The sequence below is a fragment of the Ammospiza caudacuta genome, chromosome 26, assembly GCF_027887145.1.
Source record: "Ammospiza caudacuta isolate bAmmCau1 chromosome 26, bAmmCau1.pri, whole genome shotgun sequence".
Lineage (NCBI taxonomy): Eukaryota > Metazoa > Chordata > Aves > Passeriformes > Passerellidae > Ammospiza > Ammospiza caudacuta.
The window spans coordinates 3,337,060-3,358,031 of NC_080618.1; positions in this window are offsets into that span (position 1 = coordinate 3,337,060).

The window sequence follows — 20,972 nt, forward strand, 5'->3', positions numbered from 1 at the left end:
ATGGGGCAGGAGGGACCCTGAGCCCCCAGGACAAGGCAGGAGTGACCCTGAGCCCCCTGGGATGGGGCAGGAGGGACCCTGAGCCCCCGGGATGGGGCAGGAGTGACCCTGAGCCCCCAGCCCCGGCAGGCTCAGGAGCCTGGTGCAGCCAGCTGGGTGAGTGTGAGCTCTGCTGGTCCACAGCAGATCCTGGAGCTCCCGCAGCAGAAACAGAACCTGGCAGGGGTTTGGGGCTTTGGGGTTTTGGCTCCCTGGGTGAGCCTGGAGTCGCTGCTGAGTCAGGCTGGGGTGACAGGGGAGCACAGGGGGCTGGGATGTCCCAGCCAGGCCAGAGGAGCCGTGGAAACATCGCCAGGTCCTTCCATCCTCTCCCACCCAGGTGAGAAACACCTGCAGGGCTGGCCAAGCCCTGCACACAGGAACTGGAAGGAGATTGAAGGACAGGAAGGACCTGGAGCTGCTGCAGAGACTCCAGAGGAGGCTCCAGCGTGATCAGAGGGATGGGACAGCTCTGCTGGGAGCACAGGCTGGCAGAGCTGGGAATGTTCAGGTGGAAGCTTTGGGATGAGCTCATTGTGGCCTTCCAGTACCCGAAGGAGCCAATAAAAAACATTCCCAAAGAAATGTCGTGGCATGATGTAATCTGATTTAAAATGGGAGCTGGGTGAGGGCAGGACCCTGAGGTGGCTGGAACAGGAATGTGGAGCACACAGGGCAAGGACAAAACACAGTGTGGTAGGGAAAGAGTCAATCTGCACTGCACTAAATAAATCATTGCTGAGAGTATTTTGGAGAGGAATAAAAGACATTTAAAGATTAGTGGGGGGGGGGGGGAAAGGAGGAAGAGGAGGAGAAGCAGGGCAAGGCCAGCAGAACAGAGTGGTTTGGGGCAGTGCCACACAGGATACCCGGGGTCAGTGATCTGTGCCATGTTCTGCTGTCACTGCTGATCTCCAAACAGCTCAGGCTCTGTCACTGTGCAGCTGGGCCAGGCTGGGCAAAAATGGTCTCAGGAGAGATAAAAGGCAAAATTCATCCTGAATCTCTCCCTACACCACATGCTGGGGCTAAAATAGAAGGAAAATTAGCAGGATTTGGTGCTTGGTAACAAAAATTTTAATTGTATAGGATGATTCTTATATTGCAAGAAATTCCTGGCTGTGAGGGTGGGAAGGGCTGGGATGGAATTCCCAGGGAGCTGTGGCTGCCCCTGGATCCCTGGCAGTGCCCAAGGCCAGGCTGGGGTAATCTGGGACAGGGGGAGGTGTCCCTGCCATGGTGGGGTGGCACTGGGTGGGATTCAGGTTCCTTCCAGCCCCACCCATGCCAGGATTCCTGATTTTTCCTGTAACATTTTCTCGCTTTGCAGTGTTCCTGTGGTCCAGGGTCTGCTATTCCCTTCCTTTAATCCCAGGATCAATAAAAAATCAGGTTGGAATTCAATGTACACTGGAATGGGATGGCCCCAAGCAGTTCTGGGTGAGAACAGGAATTATCAGCAGCCTGGGAAGGAATTTCCCACCCCCTCTTCCTCAAAGCTTTTCTTTTCATGTTTGTGAACCCCCTGGTTTTAAAATAAAGATTCCTCAGCCACAGACTCAGGATTCTCCCCCTACCACAGTTACTGCCTCTGTTCTGCATTCCAAAAGAACAAATTTGTTAGAAATGGGCAAGAGGGATCTGGAGGGAACATCAGCTGTGCAACAGGGGGAGGGCACTGGGGTTTGGAGGAAAAAGGATCTCTGAGCTGAAACAAGGTGTAAATGAACAGATATTTAGGTTATTTTAGTGTCTGTGGGGCTGTCATGGATTTAAAAGCACTTGGCATTAACTCCCAAAAGTTTCTCTGCATTTCTGCCCCTCCCAGAGGAGATGGGGGTGCACAGGGGGCTCCCCATCCCACAGAAAACTCCTGCTGCCTTGAGAAATCAGGAGCAAGAATATTCTCCTGAACTGGCTGGAATTGTAACAGACTCAGGCACCTTTGTGTCCCTAATTAAAGATGGGTCCCTAATTAAAAGTCCAGAGAATTCAAGAAAAGAGTCCCAATTTCTTCAGGTGCTTTAGGATGTGGGTATTTATTAGGGCATGCAGTGGATAAAGGTGGAGAGAAGCACTTGCTGGGTGAGGTCACAGCACTGGAGACGTTTTCCTGAGTGGAATTTCCTTTATTATTATGTGGGATTTAAGGAGGGACAGTAATTAATGGATAACTGTGAATGATTCCCAGGTTCACATTGCTCTTCCTCACTGTTTTGTGTCACTTTGGGCAAATCCTCCATTCTTTACTTGCCTCACAAATTCTTAATATCTCAGGGGGAATCAGTGCTTGTAGAGTTCTCCCCCAAAACTTCTACAAACCTGGATATTTCATCCTCAGCTGTTTAATATCATCTTGCACTGGGATGAGCCTCCAGAATGTTATTGATATGTCAAAATGTCACGGATGAGAGTGGGAATAAGTGACAAAAGGCTGATTGCCAAAAATAAAACACACATTTTTGAACATGAAATGGAAGGAAATAAATAAATCCTGGTAAAAGATCTCCTGACCTGCTCAGCTCCATCACAGCTGCATTTCCTCAGCACTGCTTGGTGCCTCCAGGATGGGAGTCAGGCACAAAAATGGGAGTTAATTCCTCCCAGTGGATATTGCCATTGTGGGCAGTGATGTGATCAGTGAAGGCAGGGCTGGAGCAGCTTTTCCAAGGTGAAATTCCTCTTGCTTTGTGCAAAGAACAGAACAGAAGGACAAAACCCCAAAAAAATTCTGGTTATGCCAGAGCCAGGGCACAAAAAGGGCTTTAAACAGAGGCTCCCCAGGAAAAGGGAGCAGGGTGGGTGCAGGGGAGCCTGGCTCATTTTCAATCCCATTTCTGTGTGGTATTCACATAATGACATAATTCTCTCTCCCAGGATTTTCCTGGGAAGCTGAAAGTCTGCGAGAAAGCTCAGAGAAGAAGAAAAACAATTCTTATCTTCACCTGCTGCATCTGTTATTTGGCACATGTGGAATGTGTTATGGAGATTGTTTACCCAAAGTGATTGTTAATTGGGCACTGGTGATGGTGTTTCGGAGTGATTGATGTCCTGGGCTGCCAAGCAAATTGTGTTCTATTCCCCATCTGCATGGCAGCTGTCTTCTCTTCAGTGGGCAGTTTTCCTTATCTCTTCCACACCCACTCCTTAACTGCTGATAAGAGGCCATTGAATGTCACTGCATGGCTGATAAGAACTACAGCATCCCATTGGGAGATATGAGCCCAGAGGGAGGAGCCAAGCATTCCTGCCTGGATATAATCTGGGGATTCTGGAACACCAGCCAAGCATTCCTGCCTGGATATAATCTGGGGATTCTGGAACACCAGCCAAGCATTCCTGCCTGGATATAATCTGGGGATTCTGGAACACCAGCCAAGCATTCCTGCCTGGATATAATCTGGGGATTCTGGAACACCAGCCAAGCATTCCTGCCTGGATATAATCTGGGGATTCTGGAACACCAGCACGGCTTCTGCACTGGATTCCCCAGAGGAACAGCAGCTGCCTCTGCCCCTGGATCTCCAGAGGAGACTCCACCCTTGTCCAGGATCCCTGCTCCAGCAGAACCAGCCCTGACACTGCAGGAGGGCTGAGCCACAATTCCAATGGGACTGCTGCCAACACCCTGACCCACAGGGTGTCAGGTTGGGTTCTGGCTCTGGCAGGGTTGGTTTAGTTCACTGCATTGTTTATTTTATTTTTTATTTTCTTCTCTAATAAAGAACTGTCATCCCTGCTCCCATACTGTCACTGTCACATTCTCTGAAAAATCCCTTTGCCAGGATTTCTTCTCCTGGGAAGATGAGAAGCCTCAGAGAAAAAACAATATTATCTCATTTGCTTCTCCCTGTTTTGCTGCTTTGGAATGTGACTGGAGATTGTTTACCAGCAGGTCCATGTTTGATTGGTTCCGTGTGAATTGTTTTTAATTATTGACCAATCACAGCCAGCTTTGTCAGACTCTGAGGGGTCAGTCACGAGTTTTTCATTGTCATTCTTGTTAAGCCTTCTGCTGTATCCTTTCTCTATTCTGCAGTATATTTTTAGTATAGTAATCGTTAGCATAATATAAATACATAAAATAATAAATTAGCCTTCTGAGAACATGGAGTCAGATTCCCAATTCCTCCCTTCATCCTGGGGACCCTGAAAATAGCGCATCATATTTTTTGCCTGAAAGCCCCCTTTCATTTCAAATTTATAACAATTTGGAGGGAGGAGTTTATATTTTGCATCTCAGGGGAGGATCCTGCCTTCCTTAGCAGACACCTGGCTCTCCAAACTGAAACAATTTACCAATTATGTCAAAGCTGGGTTGTGACTGTCTGTAAGGGCTCAGGGTTTTTTTTTTTTTTTTTCATATCCTGTAGTAGTATAATATAGAATTAGGATAGTTTAGTATAACATAGCACAGCTTAATAAAGCAATTGATCAGCCTCCTGAAATCATGGACTCAAAGCTCTCATTCCTTGCCTGGGGGTCGCCTTGCTGTGATAATTTCCGTGCCAAATCCCAGCCTGCAGCCACATCTGCTGAGCCTGCAGGAGCAGGTGCCCTTGTAATGTGATCTGCAGGCTTTTAAAGCTGCATTGATCAGCTGCAGGGCCTGCTCCTATTGATTGATCAATTGATTGGGGCCTGCAGCTGCACACTCCATCAATGGACCGAAAATGGGCAGGGAGCAGCAGCAGTGATCTGATCCCCAAAGCCCTGCTGGTGGATTGGCTTCCTTAAATGGAACTTTAAATGGGGCTCCAAATGACTGGACTGCAGGCAATTATCTTCTAGCCAGCTTCCAGCTTGATTCTATACATTATTTATCCTCTGGAGGCACGCTGGGCTTTAGTTTTAATCCAGGAAAACATAATGGGAGCTACACAACAGCTCTGAAAAGCAAAGCAAGGTCAGGGCTCTGGGCAGGCCTGAAACACTCCAGTAAAAGCATTTGGAGGAAAATGTATCATCAAATAGCTGGAATATGGGTGTGCTGGTAAAAAAAATCAGAATTATCTAAAAAAACCTCTCAGTAATTCTGGATTTGACTCCCAGCTTTTGGGAGGTAAGGATTAATTAGAGCAGCCTCAGTTGGTGCTTTGCTCTCTGGGCAGGAAGGGGTTGAGTGATGGAAGAGAACTGGAGCCAGGACAGCTGATGGGTTTTGTCCAGGTGTGGGGCTGCCACTGCTCAGCACCAAACGTGCCTCCCTCCCCAGGGAGTGACAGGAGCCCAGGCAGGGCTGGGGCTCTGCCCCAAAACTGTTCCTTAACAGCACCCCCAAAATCCAACCCAGCCTTATCCTGCTCCTTCTAACCCTGCCACTATTCCTGCTGGTGCAAAGGGGGCAGATCAGCCCCAGGGCACCCAGGGTGACCCCAGCAGGATCCTCTGCTCGCCCTGGTTGGGGCTGAAATCAGGAATATCCATCACATCTCCCATCTGCCCACCCCTGGTCTCCAGCAATAATGGATTGCTGACCCTTTGAGCCTCTTCCTTCTGGGTAACCACAAATAGGGGCTGTGCCTTTGTTCATAATTCATTCCCCCCGTGGCCAATGAGGTCAGCAAATGGCATTTGCTAATGGTCCCTCCATCCCCCCATTCCTTACGGGCAGGTAATTTAATAGAGCTGATGTCTATATCCTTTAATAAATTGAATTTAAAACGTTGCAGCAGCTGCACGTGGAACAGAATCTCCAGCTGTTCAGCAGTAATTTATTCCTTTATTCCTGTTCCAGGCAGGTGCATCTCAGAGTGGTGCAGCTCTGGGGCAGTGGATGGGAGTGTGGATGTGACAGCCTGGTCAGAGAGAGAAGCCAGATAAATCTTCCCAGGAATTGTTCTGGGGAACTTTGAGAAGGCTGAGAGAGAGAATTAAACCAATCTTGCAGCTGGTGTTTTGAGCAGTTGTTTTCTCATGTTTGACAAAGGGTGTTTTCTTAATTAGCCAGTGGTGTTGGGGTGTTGATTAAATGACCAATCAGGTGCCCCTGTATCAGAAGGGTGTATAAAGGAATGGGTTTCTGATAAACTCAGATTAACCTGCTGGAGAGACCCAGAGCCTGTGTGTGCCTCACTGCTGTTCCTGACTCAGCAGTGACATGAGAGCCCCCCTGCCTTGCCCTACAACAGGAATAAACCCAGGGCAATCACAGACCTGGCTCTCTGTGGGTGCAGCTGGGCAGATTTTTGTCCTCTCTCATTTTTATTGGAGTCATTGGTTATGTTCCATGAGACCTGGGGGTTTCTGGGGTGGCAGTGGGGCTGAATGCAGGTCCCCACCCTGCTGTGGAAGTGCTCAGGGAATCACCTTCAGCCATCCCTGGTGCTGCTCCTGAAGCTGTTCCTGCCTGGGTTTTCTGCAGCAGGGGAAGATTTGCTCCTGTGTCAAAGCTGTGACATTGCCCAGGGAGGGCCTGGTCCACAGAAATAAACCCCAGGGACACCAAACTTGCTCTGACACCTCAAAACTGCCAGGGATTTTATTTTAAAATAAAATGGCCCTGAGCAAGGCACAGATAGTGACTGACAGTATCACGTCCACAACAGAGGTGCCCTTAAATGCTAATAAATTTCACATTTTCTTTAACATTCTGATAGCCAGCCCTGACTCTGTATTTCAGCCCATGCTCCCTCCTTCACAGTGCAGTGATTAATCAAGTAACTCATTAATAAACTCACCATTGATAACCTGTACCACAAAACACCCCAAGAGAATATAAAGAATATAATATAAAAATATAATATAAAAATAATATAAAATATATATTTATATAAATATAAAATATAAATTCCAGCTTTTCCTAAAAGGCTGCAATAAACACAGCAAATGCAACAGGAACATCCTTGGGAACCATTGCCAGGGCCACTGAAATAATCCAAACTCCATATTTAGCCAGGACAATCCAAATCTCCTTTGAAGCTGATTCATGGTTTTGATGCTTCTTGAGATCTGCAGATGAAAAACTCCAGAACAAGACATTATTATTGCTATTATAATGTATAGAAATGTATTATTATTATTAAATTATTATTATTATTATTATTATTATTATTATTATTATTATTATTATTATTATTATTATTATTATTATATATCAATAATGTATAATATGCCATATATACTATATAATATGCAATATATAATATATAATATGTAATACATAATATATAATATATTGTATATTCTATATTGTATATTCTATATTATATTGTGTATTGTATATATTATACATTGTATATTGTATATTGTATATTCTATATTGTATATTGTATATTCTATAATCTATTGTATATATTATATATACAATAGTATATATAGTATGTATAATATATATTTATATCTAGTATATATTATATTTTTTGTTATATTCTGTATAATGTTACTATTATAGATGAATATTATATTAATGAATATTATCATAAATTATTGTTATTATCATCTATAGAAACACCCCCTGAAATGAAATCACTGGGAAAACCTGAATGGTTCCTCTCCTCTTCATTTTCCTCCATCCTTTGATTCTGTTTCTTTGATGAACCCTCACATTTCAGGAGCCTGGGTTATTAATGCTCCTTTTGGAGCTGCACAAAGCGTGGTAGCAGCGAGCTGCTCGCAGAGGAAGCTCTGGGGGATCAGTTCCAAATGTTCCCGAGGAGTTTGTCAGCCCTGGAGACTTTGCTGAGCAGCGTGGGAGGAAGGAGAGAAGGGAGGACCTGCGCTTTCCCACTGCTTGGGAGCTGGATCCATCCCCCTCAGGCTGCTCAGCTGAAACGCTGCTGTACCTGGTGTCACACAGACAATTCTGTCTGCACAAACAGCTCGATGCAAATTACAGGGCTGGAGAAAAGGGATTTCCTAATTCCAAGCCCCCACTGAGGCTCTGAACTCCAGTGTTCACCCTCCACCCCCACATCCCCCAGCTGAGCATGTCTGCATGGATGTGAAAGAGGGAGCAGTGACTACTGGAGCAGATTCCAAGGAAAAAGGAAAAGGTTTTTCCTCCACCTCACCAGCACCTCAGGAAAATCCAGAATTTCAGGGCTCAGGAACAAATTTTCAAGTTCAGTCCTTGTAGAAAATTCTGGAAGTCGTGTTCCCAAAGGAGTCAGGAGTGGGGCTGGGTGAGATTTAGAGCCAAGGACAATGGGTGACATTCGGATTTGTGGCCACCAAAGGGAAATAAAACCCAAAATAGAGAGTTACAGATGCCAGGAGCAGGGATGGGGATTTTTCATGTGCTGCTCCCATGGATTGTTCTCTCTGTAGGGAGATTTCAGGCCAGGAATTGTTAACGAGGCAGATTCATTGTGGGACTACCCACAAGTGGCCTTGGCTGGTTCTGAAATTGAGGACAAACTGAATTTTAATGGTAAAAATATTTCTTTTTGCATCTATGTCACCATTTAAAACATTTTACAATTATTTACTGTGTGATCATAACGGAAAAAAACCCATACAAGTTCAAAGGGTTACATACAGAATTTTCTAAACACTACAGAGTTTAACTGGGGTTAAACATTACAGAAAGGGGATTAAAAAGTCAATATCTAAACTTCAGCTCATTGTAAAAATCTACAAGTACTCTGGAAAAAAATATGCATTATCACTTAATTAAAAACTTTGTCATAGGGAAACAAGGCAACTGTGCAATAATGCTCACCATTATGGCATTTTAAAATAAAATATGGGAAGGCAAAAAGATTCTAAAGCAAAAGTTAGAATTGGGGTTTTTTTCTTATTAATAAATTATATTATATATATAAATTATATATGTTATATAAATATATATATTTATATAAAAATATATTTATATATCTATATATTATATAAATATATTTATATATTTATATAAATATATATTTATATAGAATTACATATATAAATTATATATATTTATATATATAAATTATATATATAAATATATAAATTATATAAATATAAATTATATTATATTATATATAAAAATTCTGAACAAATGAAAGTAGGATTAAAAAAAAGAGCTGGAGGCAATGGATGATGCACAGCATCCCAGGCTGGTTTGGGTTTGAAGGGACCTTGGATCCCACCTCGTTCCAGCCCCTGCCATGGGCAGGAACCTTCCCCTGGGCCAGGCTGCTGCACCCAGCCTGGCCCTGCTGCAGCTTTCCCCTTCCCATTCCCCAAAGCTGCACACTGGACAATTTCTGAGAGTTTTACTGAGATCCTCTGTGGGAATCCCGGAGGAAAAAGAGGTTAAAGGAGTAGCTTGTACAGCAGGAAGTGCAAAGCAGCAGCAAAGAGCTTTTATTGCTGCCAATTCCTGCAAGAAATGGAAAAAAAAAATCGAGTTTTCCCCAGCCCAGCCCTTGTTCCAAGAAGTGCCAGTGATGGGGAATCGTTGCTGACTCACTCAGTGCTCCTTTAAAGAAGAAAATTGCTGCAGCATTCTCTGCGTGCATCAAAGATTATTGCTGCTCCCGGAGGAAGATCCATGAGCACATGGGAAAGGATTCAGCAGCGCCTCATGGCAGCTGCAGCCCTGCATCTTTATTTTAAAGCAATTTAAAATAAAGATTTCTTTTGACTGGGGCTGGGAGAGGGGAGGGAAGCGAGAGAGGACGAGAGAAAAGAGAAACAAAAGTCAGGTTGTGGGAAAAGAGTGAGCTGCCTCCATCCCTGCCTCTGCGGGAAAGGCTCGGGCGGAGGAGCTGGGGAGTGACTCAGCATCTTCCTCCTCAGCATGCTCCTCATCATCATCCTCCTCCTCAGCATCCTCCTCCTCCTCAGCACCCCTCTCCAGCAGCAATCCCTGCAGGACAGACCCTGACCATGCCAGACCCCTCCCTGCAGCTGCTCCCCCGCCCCAAACCCTCCCTGCCCAAACCAGCACCCTCCAAAGCCACCCCGGCCTTGGCTGGTCCTGAAATTGAGGATTCTGGATTTTAAAATCCACAAACTGGATGTTAATGCTTTCTCAAATGGTAAAATGTTTCTTTCTGCATCTATTTCACCATTTTAAGCATTTTACAATTATTTGCCATGTGATCATAATGGACGAAAACCCATAAAAACTACCCCTACCCCCCGAAATTCCCTTCCCAGGGTCTGGTTCCAGGAGGAGCATCAGCAGAGCTGGGAAGGTCCCACCTTCCTGCAGGGACAGAGCTGGGATGTTCCCCTCTTCCTGCAGGGACAGAGCTGGGATGTTCCCCATTCCTGCAGGGACAGAGCTGGGATGTTCCCCCTTCATGCAGGGACAGAGCTGGGATGTTCCCCCATTCCTGCAGGGACAGAGCTGGGATGTTCCCCCATTCCTGCAGGCACAGCACCAGCAGTGCTGGGACGTTCCCAGCTCCCTCTGCAATCCAGGCAGACCACCACCACCCTCCCTGGGATCTGCAGGAATTGCTGCTCACTCCCTCTCTGCCATTTCACCTCCCACTCACCAAGAGCAGCTGATCCCTCTTGCCCTGCAACCCCTATAAATTCTCCCAGAACTGTAATTGATTTAATAATTGTCATGGGAGCAGAAAAAGGGGGGAAGGGGGACAAACTGCCAGACCCACAGAGCTGAGGCTGCTCTCCTGCTGCACAGGAAGGTGCACATGGGACAAACACCTGGGTTTGTTTGGTCAGGGGCTGAGGGCAGGTGGGGAACCCAATCCCACAATGGGGAACACAATCCCACAATGGGGAACACAATCCCACAATGGGGAACACAATCCCACAGCAGGGACCTGGGCTCTTCCCACCCCTGCTGCAGGACTGGCCCCAGTTCCTGCAGGACTGGCCTTGGTGCCCACAGGCTCTGCCATGTGCCAGGGCTTGGGAAAGGTGGCAGGAGTGAGGAAGAAGAGCCCCGAGGCTGTTACAAACCTGGGTGTTTCCATCTGTTCTCTCTATTCCTTATTTAACACCTTTCTCCTGACTGTTGCTGATTTGGGGTGTAAATGGACTTTTCCCCCCCCCCCCCCCCATGCAATTTTACCTGGCCTCATTAAAAACCAAACCACCTTCCCTGGACAAATCTGTTCTGCTCCCATGGACATCCCAATTTCCTTGCTGCAGCATTTTGGGCTCGTTGGGGTGAGTTTGATGTGGTGTAAAGCACAAACTGCAGCTCTCAGGGTGACGCCTGCAGGTGCTAAAAGCCTGTTTAACCCTCTGGGAGCTGGGGCACAGCAGGAATTGCTGACGGAAAAGGGAAACGGGCTCTTTGCAGCCCTTGGCTGGCTTGCAGCAGTTCTGCTGCTGGCCAAAGGTGGCCCGGAGCTCCTCCTTTCTGCGGGACTCTCCTCCTCTCTCCTCTCTCCTCCCAGGCTGGTGCAGCGTTGAACCTTTGCCAGGAGCTGGACCTGCTGCAGACGCAGCAGCAGCAGCTTTGCAGAGGGAGGAGGGAGCAGGCAGGTGGGGTAAATGCTCTCCCTGGGCTCCTCTTGACAGCAGGGCTCACACAGCCCCTTCTCCACCTCCCCAGAACATTCACAGCTCCCTGGGTCCCACCACTCCATCTACAGGGCACTGCCAAGGGCTCCTGCAAGGGAGCTTCCCCTCCTGTGGCCCTGGAAAAGGCCAAATCCCTCTCTGCCGCATCCCACTCCTCCCCAAGGATGCAGAGATGCTCCAGGCTTGCCCTGGGGCTGTCGCTGATGCTCTCCTGACACCCTGCACCTCGTGCGGGAGGTTTCCTCCACCAAAAGTCCAGCAGAAGGAGTTTCTGCTCTCCCTGCCCTCCCTTATCCCCCAAACTGCAGCTGCCGGGAGAGAATTCCCAGAAGGAGGCGCTGGAGGAGCCCCAAATTCCCCACGTTTTTCCCCAGGGACCTGCAAACCCAGGATTAACCCTTGCTGCGTCCTTTTCCTTCCTGTCCCACAGCACCTCCCAGCTCCGTGCAGCTGCTCCAGGGGTGAGGAGCTCTCGAGGGCTGACTTGGGTCAGGAGAGAGGGATGGCAGCTCCAGATTTGGACACTCTTGCCCAGCCCAAATGAAATCTGCAGGAGGTTTTTGGTTGGGCTTTATTCTCCACCTCTGAGCTCAGTAGCTGCCTCCTGTTTTATTCAGCAGCTGCATTTCTGTCAGGAATTACTCCTCCCTTCCCCTTGGTTCACCCCCAGCTCCTCCACACACACACAGCCCCAAAAGGCACCTGCACCTGCCTCTGTCTGGGCTTTTTTCCCTCCTGGCTGTGCAGGAGCTGCCAAAACACCTCCTCCTTCTGCAGCCAAATCTGCAGAGTCAGAGCCTCCAGCCAGCTTTGTGGTCCTAAAAGCATTCAGGTGTTCCCAAAATGAAAGGTGATTTTAGTGACAGGAGCAGTCCAGGTTGTGCCACCTGTGTGCTCGGATCCCTGGGAAGGAGCCCTGCCACACTCCCAAAGCAATGAATCCAGCAGAAGGAGCAACAGAGCCTCACAGAGATGTGTCTGGGGAATGGGAAAACTTCCTCTTTTCTCTCTTCACCTGCACTCTGAAAAGAGAAGGGGAGATGGAAAACAAGTTGCTTGTAACCAAATTAAAATCAAGCAAAACAACCCCCAAAAAGTATTCAAGAAATTGCTTTCCATGATGTGCTACTGGCATAAAAAGCAAAGCCTCTTTTCCTGAAATCTAAAAATTTAGCTTGAGATCATAAGAAGCAATTTTGAAATCTTTTCCCCAGTACTTCAAAACTGCAGCTTGTACAAAATCTTCCCTGACACCCTCTAAGGGCCATTTCCCCTCAGGATGCCAAACCTCCATCCTAACTGGCCATGGATGCCATCTCCATGGCTCGTTGTTACTGCCACACATTGCAGGGCCACCTCAGTCATGTGGGGACTGTGGGGCACAAATTCTGATAGAGAGCCTGCAGTGGAATTAGGGAAACAGGCTGGGAAGGGGAAATGTTCACCAGAAAACAGAGACACCAGAGCTGCTGTCTTGGGTTTCTGTGGTTGAGATGACCCCGAGGTATTAGAAAGTCTCTTTTCCCCAGCCCCACGACCGAAAAAGAAGTTGACATTCACCGGTTCTGCTTTTCAAGGTTGTTTATTTTCTCTTATCTGTTCCATTCTGTCTCTGGCCTACTGAGATCTGTCCAGGAGGTCAGTTTGAGGCACAGTCCCTGCCCTTGGGGTGCTGTTGGCTTTTTATACTAAGAACTACCTGTACTTTATTTACAATAATTTTCCAATACCTATCACCTATGTTAGACAGTCTGTCTCTACACTAAACCAATCCAAAATCACAGCAGAGGATGGAGGACAAGAAGAAGGAGAAGAAGAAGAAGGAGAAGGAGAAGGAGAAGAAGGAGAAGGAGAAGGAGAAGGAGAAGGAGAAGGAGAAGGAGAAGGAGAAGGAGAAGGAGAAGGAGAAGGACAGGACACACCCAGATTCCTCCATCTTGCTTCTTGAACCCCCATTCTAAAGCCCCAAAATTCTACATTTTCACCCTGTGACAAATTCACTATCATTCTACTCAAACTCTTGTGGCTTGTAACTCCTCACACAAAGTTGGGAATTGTTTCCATGGGCTGAAATCAAAGGCTCAGGTGTTTGTGACTCTGTGCCAAGGTCTCTGAGCCCCCTGCCAGGGTCTGGAATCACCCAGGGCAGTCAGAGCAATCTCCTGGGTTCTGACACTGCTGCTTTGCAGAGCAGCTCTGAAGGTGTGTGAGGAGTGACTGACTCGCCCAAAGTCCTCCTTCAATCTCCTGACAGCCATTTCTGGGGTGTCTGTGAACTCACATCTGCTTCTCTCAGGGTATGAGAGACCTGCTGAGCCTCTGAGCACCAAGGAAACATTTCTCAAACCACACAGGAATTTCCTCTAACACAGAGCCAGCTCCTGACCCTCCCCAGCCCTTCTGTAGTGCCACAAAGAGATGCAATCCTCTCCTTCTCAACAACACAAAGAGCTTCAGGTGTTTTATCCTCTACCAACTGAAGATTTCCAGGAATTCCAGGGCAAAGCATGGAAGTGGGAGGGAGGACCTTGGCTGGATATATAATGCACATGTAGAATTTCAAACAGTGGCACAAACACTCCTGGTTTGATGGTTCAGCGAATTCCTCACTTGAAAATCATTTGCTGCCTTCTCTTCTCTCCTGGTTATTTCTTGTTCCCATTGTTTTATCACTTTGGTGCCTTTATCCCACAAAAAGAGCTTTGTTCCAGGGCCACTGGAACACTGCAGAGCAGTGCTGTTGGTCAGGGAGCTCTCCCAGCTTTCCCAAAGGGTCATTCCAGCTGCACCAGGCACAAACCAGGGGGAATCCACCCCAAAACTTCTCCTGCAAAGCAGCAATGCTGCCCAGCTGCTTTATTGTGGAGTGGAAGGTGAAACAGGACCTTCCTTCAGCCTTTGAAATGTCCTTTTTACAGCTGAACAAACAGCCTCTCATGAATCCCAGGGGAGAAGCAAGAAAATGGGAAATAAAGGAGAAATATCATCCTTCCCAATCCCCTGCCTGCTCTTTGTAGCCCCAGCTCAGGTGCCTTGTCCTGCTTCAGGACAAATGGCCAAGTTGTTCTCCTGGAAAAGCAGAGTTAAAGGTTGTTCTGGAAAAGCAGAGTTAAAGGTTGTTCTGGAAAGCAGAGTTAAAGGTTGTTCTGGAGAAGCAGAGTTAAAGGCTGCTCTGGAAAAGCAGAGTTAAAGCCATTTCCAGGCAGTTCTGATGGCCCTGTTTAGGAATCAGCAGAGCCTTGAAGATTTAGCTCTGATTTTTTGCTGTGGAGGCCTCAAAACTGCAGCCCTTGCACTGCTGGGGGAATTTCACCCCATTGCCATGGGCCAGCCTGGGAAATGTCCCACAATTAATGTCCCACTTCCCTGTTAGTTAATTACTGGTGCCAGTTTCAATAATACATATATTTTCTATAAAAGCCATATTAATTCTGTAATTTCTACCAAGCTGAAGGCTTTGAAAGGCTCTGAAATTGTCACAATGCAAGTGCTGGAATACTGAAATATACTGAATATCCTTAAAGTCTTGTCCAGAAAAACAGGCTCTGAAGTCCTTTTGGTATCAGTTAAGTCTAGAGGAAACATCTTGGGAATGGGATTGGATAGAGGGAAAGATTGTGGGAAGAATAATAAATGTATATTTAACAAACCAGAAAAATATTATTTTGATGATGAAACCAACTGAAAAGAATTGGTAAAGATGTATTCATGTGAACATGATTAAAGCATTCAAATAAAATGTCTGAAACAGAAAGTTTAATACTCAAGATTTTACAATTTAAGGTTTTATTGAGGGTTATAGAAAGGACTAAGAGATAGAGATGTTAAAGGGGGAAAAAATTGAAAACCCAGCTGCAGTTTCAATGGAAGTGAAGTATTTATCAAAAAAATTGCACAGAGAAAAATATACAAAAATATTTCCCTCAAAAAATTGCAAAAATTAAAACCAGCAACTCCTTATCAGTAGTGGCAATAAAAACCCTGATTCTCCCAGTAACCTCTTGTCCAGGCTGGGTAATTTATAATATATTTTATAATTTCATCTCTGCCTCAGAGTGGTGCAAAGCCCTTTTCTCTCCAGGAGGAGAAGTGCCAGGGATGAAATAGCTGAAATGGAGATGAGTATTTGCAGACCTCTGCAAACCTCCCAATTAAGTGATGCTATTAAAATAAACCCAGAGTGGTGGGAGTGGTTCCTCTTCCATCCCACAAAAATCCTGGGCTCCATCCGTGAGGACAGCACAGGAGTGTGCAGCCTGCAGGGAGGGCTGGGGTGAGAGGTGAGCTGCTTTGGCTGCAGAATTCAGGGATTTTTATTCACAGACTGCAGAGCTGAGCACATTCAGCTGCCTTGAGCCACCTCACTGCAGCACAGCTCCCCCAGCTTTATTTCTCCCTGGGATCTGTGTTTTATGGGCAGCAGCTCGTGCCAGACTGGGAAATAAAGGGATTTTTACATCTTCCCAAGAAATGCTTTTCACTTGTGCCTGTGGGAATATGATTCACTCACTCCAGGGTGCCTTTGTGAACACCCTATGTGGATTTTATTGCTGCCTCTGCAGCAAGAGGAAAAAATATCCAAAGACTGAAATAACTGAATTATAGGGAAAGAATTCCTGAGCTGTTCATCCCCTTTCTGTGACAAAAGGAAGAACATCCTGGAATTCTCTGCTTCAGCTCTCTGCAGATAAAACTACAACCCTAAAATCTCTCTGCTTTTTAATTGTCCATGCAGCCCACAAATAAATGCTCTTTTGGACCTGTGTTTTATCTTTATTTTCATTCATACTGGAAAGTTTTGGGATGGAAATTGAGTTATTATGAGCCTTCATGTGCTCTCAGCTGTGTTGTAAATGCAGTTTCTCTCTTCACCCTGTCACCAACAGGACTTAAGCTGGCACAGCAAAAATGGGAAAATAGGGAAATATTTCACTGCTTCAGTCTGGCTATTTCTGTTGGTATGAGGATCCAACTCCCAAAACATGAAGGAGATGAAATTTCTCCTGTTGAATCAGTTGTAGTTTTTAAAGCACATGTTCCTTCAGCAGCTAGCCCCCAACCAACACCACAAAAATGGAATTATTGTTAAAGACCACTTATATCTTTGCAGGGTTCCCAGAGCAGCTTTTTAGGGCACAACAAAGCTCAGCTCAGCTGAGATCATCAGGTGGCCTAAGTGGGGCCTGAAGTGAGGCCTAAAGTCAGGGGCAGCTTAAACCCAGCTCCTGGTGCTGCCCTGGGGCTGTTTCCTCACATGGGCAGAAATGCAATTAAAGCAAGGAGACTACAAATTAACAAATTATCTCATTCCAAATGGGCTGGGAAGGTTTTGTCAGGAGTTTTATTTGTCTGGAGGAGCTGCCCCATCCCTGGAAGTGCTCAAGGCCGGGCTTGGCCTGCAGGAAGGGCCCATGGCAGGGGGTGGAAAAAAGATCTTTTTAAGGTCCCTTCCACCCAAAGCACTCCAGGATTTGGCCAAAAACCCTCTCAGTGAATGATAAATTGCTGGAACCAAAAGCAAAACATCAATTTAATTGATTCTGGGAGATAAGAACCAGCCCTGGGAGCTGCCATCAGATGTTGAGGCCTAGATCGGAGGCCTGATCCAACAAGTAAACAAAGCTAATTAATGAATCTTCTAATTAAGTGTTCCCTGATACAGCTCAGATGAAAGAATTGGCTGCCTGCTTCTTCCAGCTCCTGTAATCAAGAGGCAGAACAAACTCAAAGTGAGCAAATTGCTGCTACTGTGTGCAGAAATTGCTGTAAATAATAATAAAATAATGAAAGCTGCCCAGGAACTTGCTATATCTGGCACCAACAAAGCAAATAGTGGTTCAAAGGAGATAAATTAAACACTTATTTGCATTTCTTCTGAGTCTCCCAGAGACTGTAGTTCAGTCCTTGCAGACAAAATTCTGCTTTGGTTTGGAAATTCCCGTGAGTGTTGCCTTGTATTAAAAGGACTGCTTGGAATATAGGAAGAGGAGCTCCTAAAATGTGAGATTTTGTTCCAATTCATCAAAATAGATCAGAGCATTTTCTTTCGCCTGTTTTAATTCAACTCATCAGACATTTTGATATAATTTTAGATAAATACATAAGACCTGACATCAGAGCTATTGATCATATTTAGCTGTGAGAGTGCCTGATTCCCCACTCCCTCAGAGCTGGGCTTTTATGAGGTAGAAATTATTTTTTTAAAAAGGAAAACCAATGTTTTTGCTTTTTTATTTTTTACTCAGGACTGCTTGATCTCTGTGTAAATCCCTGCTGAGCAGGCGCAGCTCCTTCTGTGCTTCTGCAATGCACAAAGCTCCTGTGCTTCTGTGCTTCAGCAGCAGACAATGAAGACTCTTCCTGAAATGCCCCCATTGCAGTTTCTGATGGGAAATTCTTTGTTTAAAAAAGGATAAAAAGGCAAACCCACCCAGAGTTCACTGGGGGCATTCAGGTAATTCCTGGTGCTCAGTGAGGCCCAGGCCAGAGCTCAGGTCTGAGCTGTTCCTTGAGGAAATGGCAGCTGCAGGTGGGGATGGGTTATTTATGGATGCAGCAGAGGGAGAGGAATGAACAGGAATGCTTTACTGGGGAGTTGCTGCTTTTCCTTGGGCAGCAGTGGGATTTGGAATCATGGAATTGGTTGGGTTGGGAGGAACTTCTAAATTAATCCAGTGCCATGGCCTGCCATGGGCAGGGACACCTCCTCTCAGGTTTCTGTGGTTGAAATGGCTCCTGAGGTGTTGGAAAGTCTCTTTTTCCCAGCCCTGCAACCAAAGAAGTCAAGATTCTTGGTTTCTGCTTCTCAAGGTTGTTTATTTTCTCTTATCTGTTCCATTCTGTCTCTGACCTGCTGAGATCTGTCCAACAGGTCGGGTTGTGGCACAGTCCCTGCCCTTGGGGTGGTGTTGGCTTTTTGTACTAAGAACTTCCTGTACTTTATTTACAATAATTTTCCAATATCTATCACCTATGTTAGACAGTCTGTCTCTACTCTAAACCAATCCAAAAGTGTCACCATCACAGCAGAAGATGGAGGACAAGGAGAAGAAGGAGAAGGAGAAGAAGAAGAAGAAGAAGAAGAAGAAGAAGAAGAAGAAGAGGAAGAAGAAGAAGAAGAAGAGGAAGAGGAAGAAAAAGAAGAAGAAGGGGAAGAAAAAGAAGAAGAAGAGGAAGAGGAAGAGGAAGAGGAAGAGGAAGAGGAAGAGGAAGAAGAAGGAGGACAGGACACGCTCAGATTCCTCCATCTTGCTTCTTGAACCCCCATTCTAAATCCCCAAAATTCTACTTTTTCACCCTGTGACAAATTCACTGTCATTCTACTCAAACTCTTGTGGCTTGTAACTCTTCACACAAAGTTGGGAATTGTTTCCATGGGCTGAAATCAAAGGTTCAGGTGTTTGTGACTCCGTGCCAAGGTCTCTGAGCCCCCTGCCAGGGTCTGGAATCACCCAGGGCAGCCAGAGGAATTTCCTGGGTTCTGACATCCTCCCACTGTCTCAGGCTGCTCCAACCTGGCCTTGGACACTTCCAGGGATGGGGCACATCCATTTCTGCACCATCCCTCAGAATAATTTGCATTATTTGGGTCGCCCAGGGAATGTTTTCAAGAGGTGAACCTGGGTTTGGGATTCCCTGCCTGAACTGTTGATGGCCTGGGGACACTCACAAGCAGTAAGGGAGCAGCTTCAGCTCCACCAGGGCAAAGGGGGACAGTGCTGAGCTGCTGCAGGTGACACAAGAGGTACAGGCCACTCCATCCTGGCTGGAACCCGCCCTGCTTGATCCCCTCCCTCTGCTCACAATATTGATTTTTCTAACACACATCCAGGGGCTTGATTATTCTCTGCATTAAGGCAGAAAGTAGCAAAAGGGACACAAAGGGAATGGTGGAATCTGGCAGCACCCCCTGTGCCTGGAAATAAGAGTTTGGGGAGCAGGATGCCTTCAGGAATGCCTTTCTTTTCCTTTGCGTACCAAAGATCCATCCTCACCCTGAGTCCCATGGGGGTTCCACACTGCAGGGCTGGCTGCAGACACCCATCCTCCTCCCCGTGCTCATGGCACACAGCAAAGGATTTTCCACTCAAAAAAACGTGAGGAGGAATATTAACAGCCCACAGTTACAAGGCTTGTTTTTCTGGGATCTAAGGCACAGTGGTTTTTACAAGCTGAGGTACATTCCTTTATTAATACACGGCATAAGAAATGATAGCATTAATAATTAAATCTTGAGCTCAGGTTGCTGTAGGGCAGATTAGCATAAATCTATTGGCATGAAACAAGGTATTTCAGTTTGCAGGAGCTGAGAAAATATCCCAGAAAATATCCTGAATCCCTGAATCCCTGACCAACATGCTGGGAATGCTCCTCTCTAGTGTCTCTATTCCTCATTTCTCACCCTTTCAAGCCCAATCTCGGCTACAGATAAAACAGATTAGCACAGAAGACTCTATCTTTGCATGTTCTGAATAATGAATGGCTGCTCTGACATGCATGAATGCAACCAGGACTCAATTTAAAGACAAATGGTGAATAAAAATCCAGGCAAAGCCGAGCTTGCAGTGCTGGCTGCTGAGAGCAGCTGCACTGATCTTCAGGAGGACTCTGCAGATTTGCAGAATAAAGTCTCCCAGCAGCTCTGCTGGGATATAAGTGACACTTCAGCCTTGATGAGCTCTTGGTGCAGTTCATTCCACCCAGAATGAGCAGGGAATGCAGCTTTGTACCTGAGAGGCTTTGCCCTTCACAGCTCAATGATTCTCGTGTTTAAATTCCCTGAAACTTATGGAGAAGCTGTCATACAACAGGTGATGTTCTGTGTGAGGTCACTGGAAAATAGCAGGAAATACATTAAATCCACCCTGCTCTACCTTTCCTAAAAGGCTGATATTAAATAAACATTTGTGCCAGAAAAACCCAATTAGCACTGCAATTACTGACAGGCACATTAATTCATACACGTTAATAAGTCCTTCCCCTTTCTTTGGGAAGCACCTCAGCACTTTTGTGGTATCTATTAAGATGTCCCCCAATCTTTACTGACTTTTATTCCTTCCTTGAGAAAGCTTTTTTGTGATATATTTGCCCTTCTGACTCCTAGAGATGAATTCTCATTGTCTTTTGGAGCCTCCCATGCAGTCTGTGCTCAACACATCTCTAATTTACCTCTGCTAAATCTCTACTACATAAATGCTGCTTTGTTTTAATCAACCAGTGGTAATAGCCTGGCCCAGAGGTAGCTGCAATGCAGCTGTCCAATTTAATCTCTGTATTAGCCAGATTAGACAAGGATAAATATCCTGTCCCTGTGATCCATGTCTCAGACAGACTTGGCTCCAGGGAATCTCAAGGAACCAGGAATCAGCGTGTTCTGCCAGGCCTGAGAACCACCTGTGTCTGCTGCTGCTTCCATGTAATGAAAGGACAAATAACAGTGCCAGGCATGCCCTGAAGGCCGGGTTGGATGGAGCTTGGAGCAACCCGGGACAGTGGGAGGTGTTCCT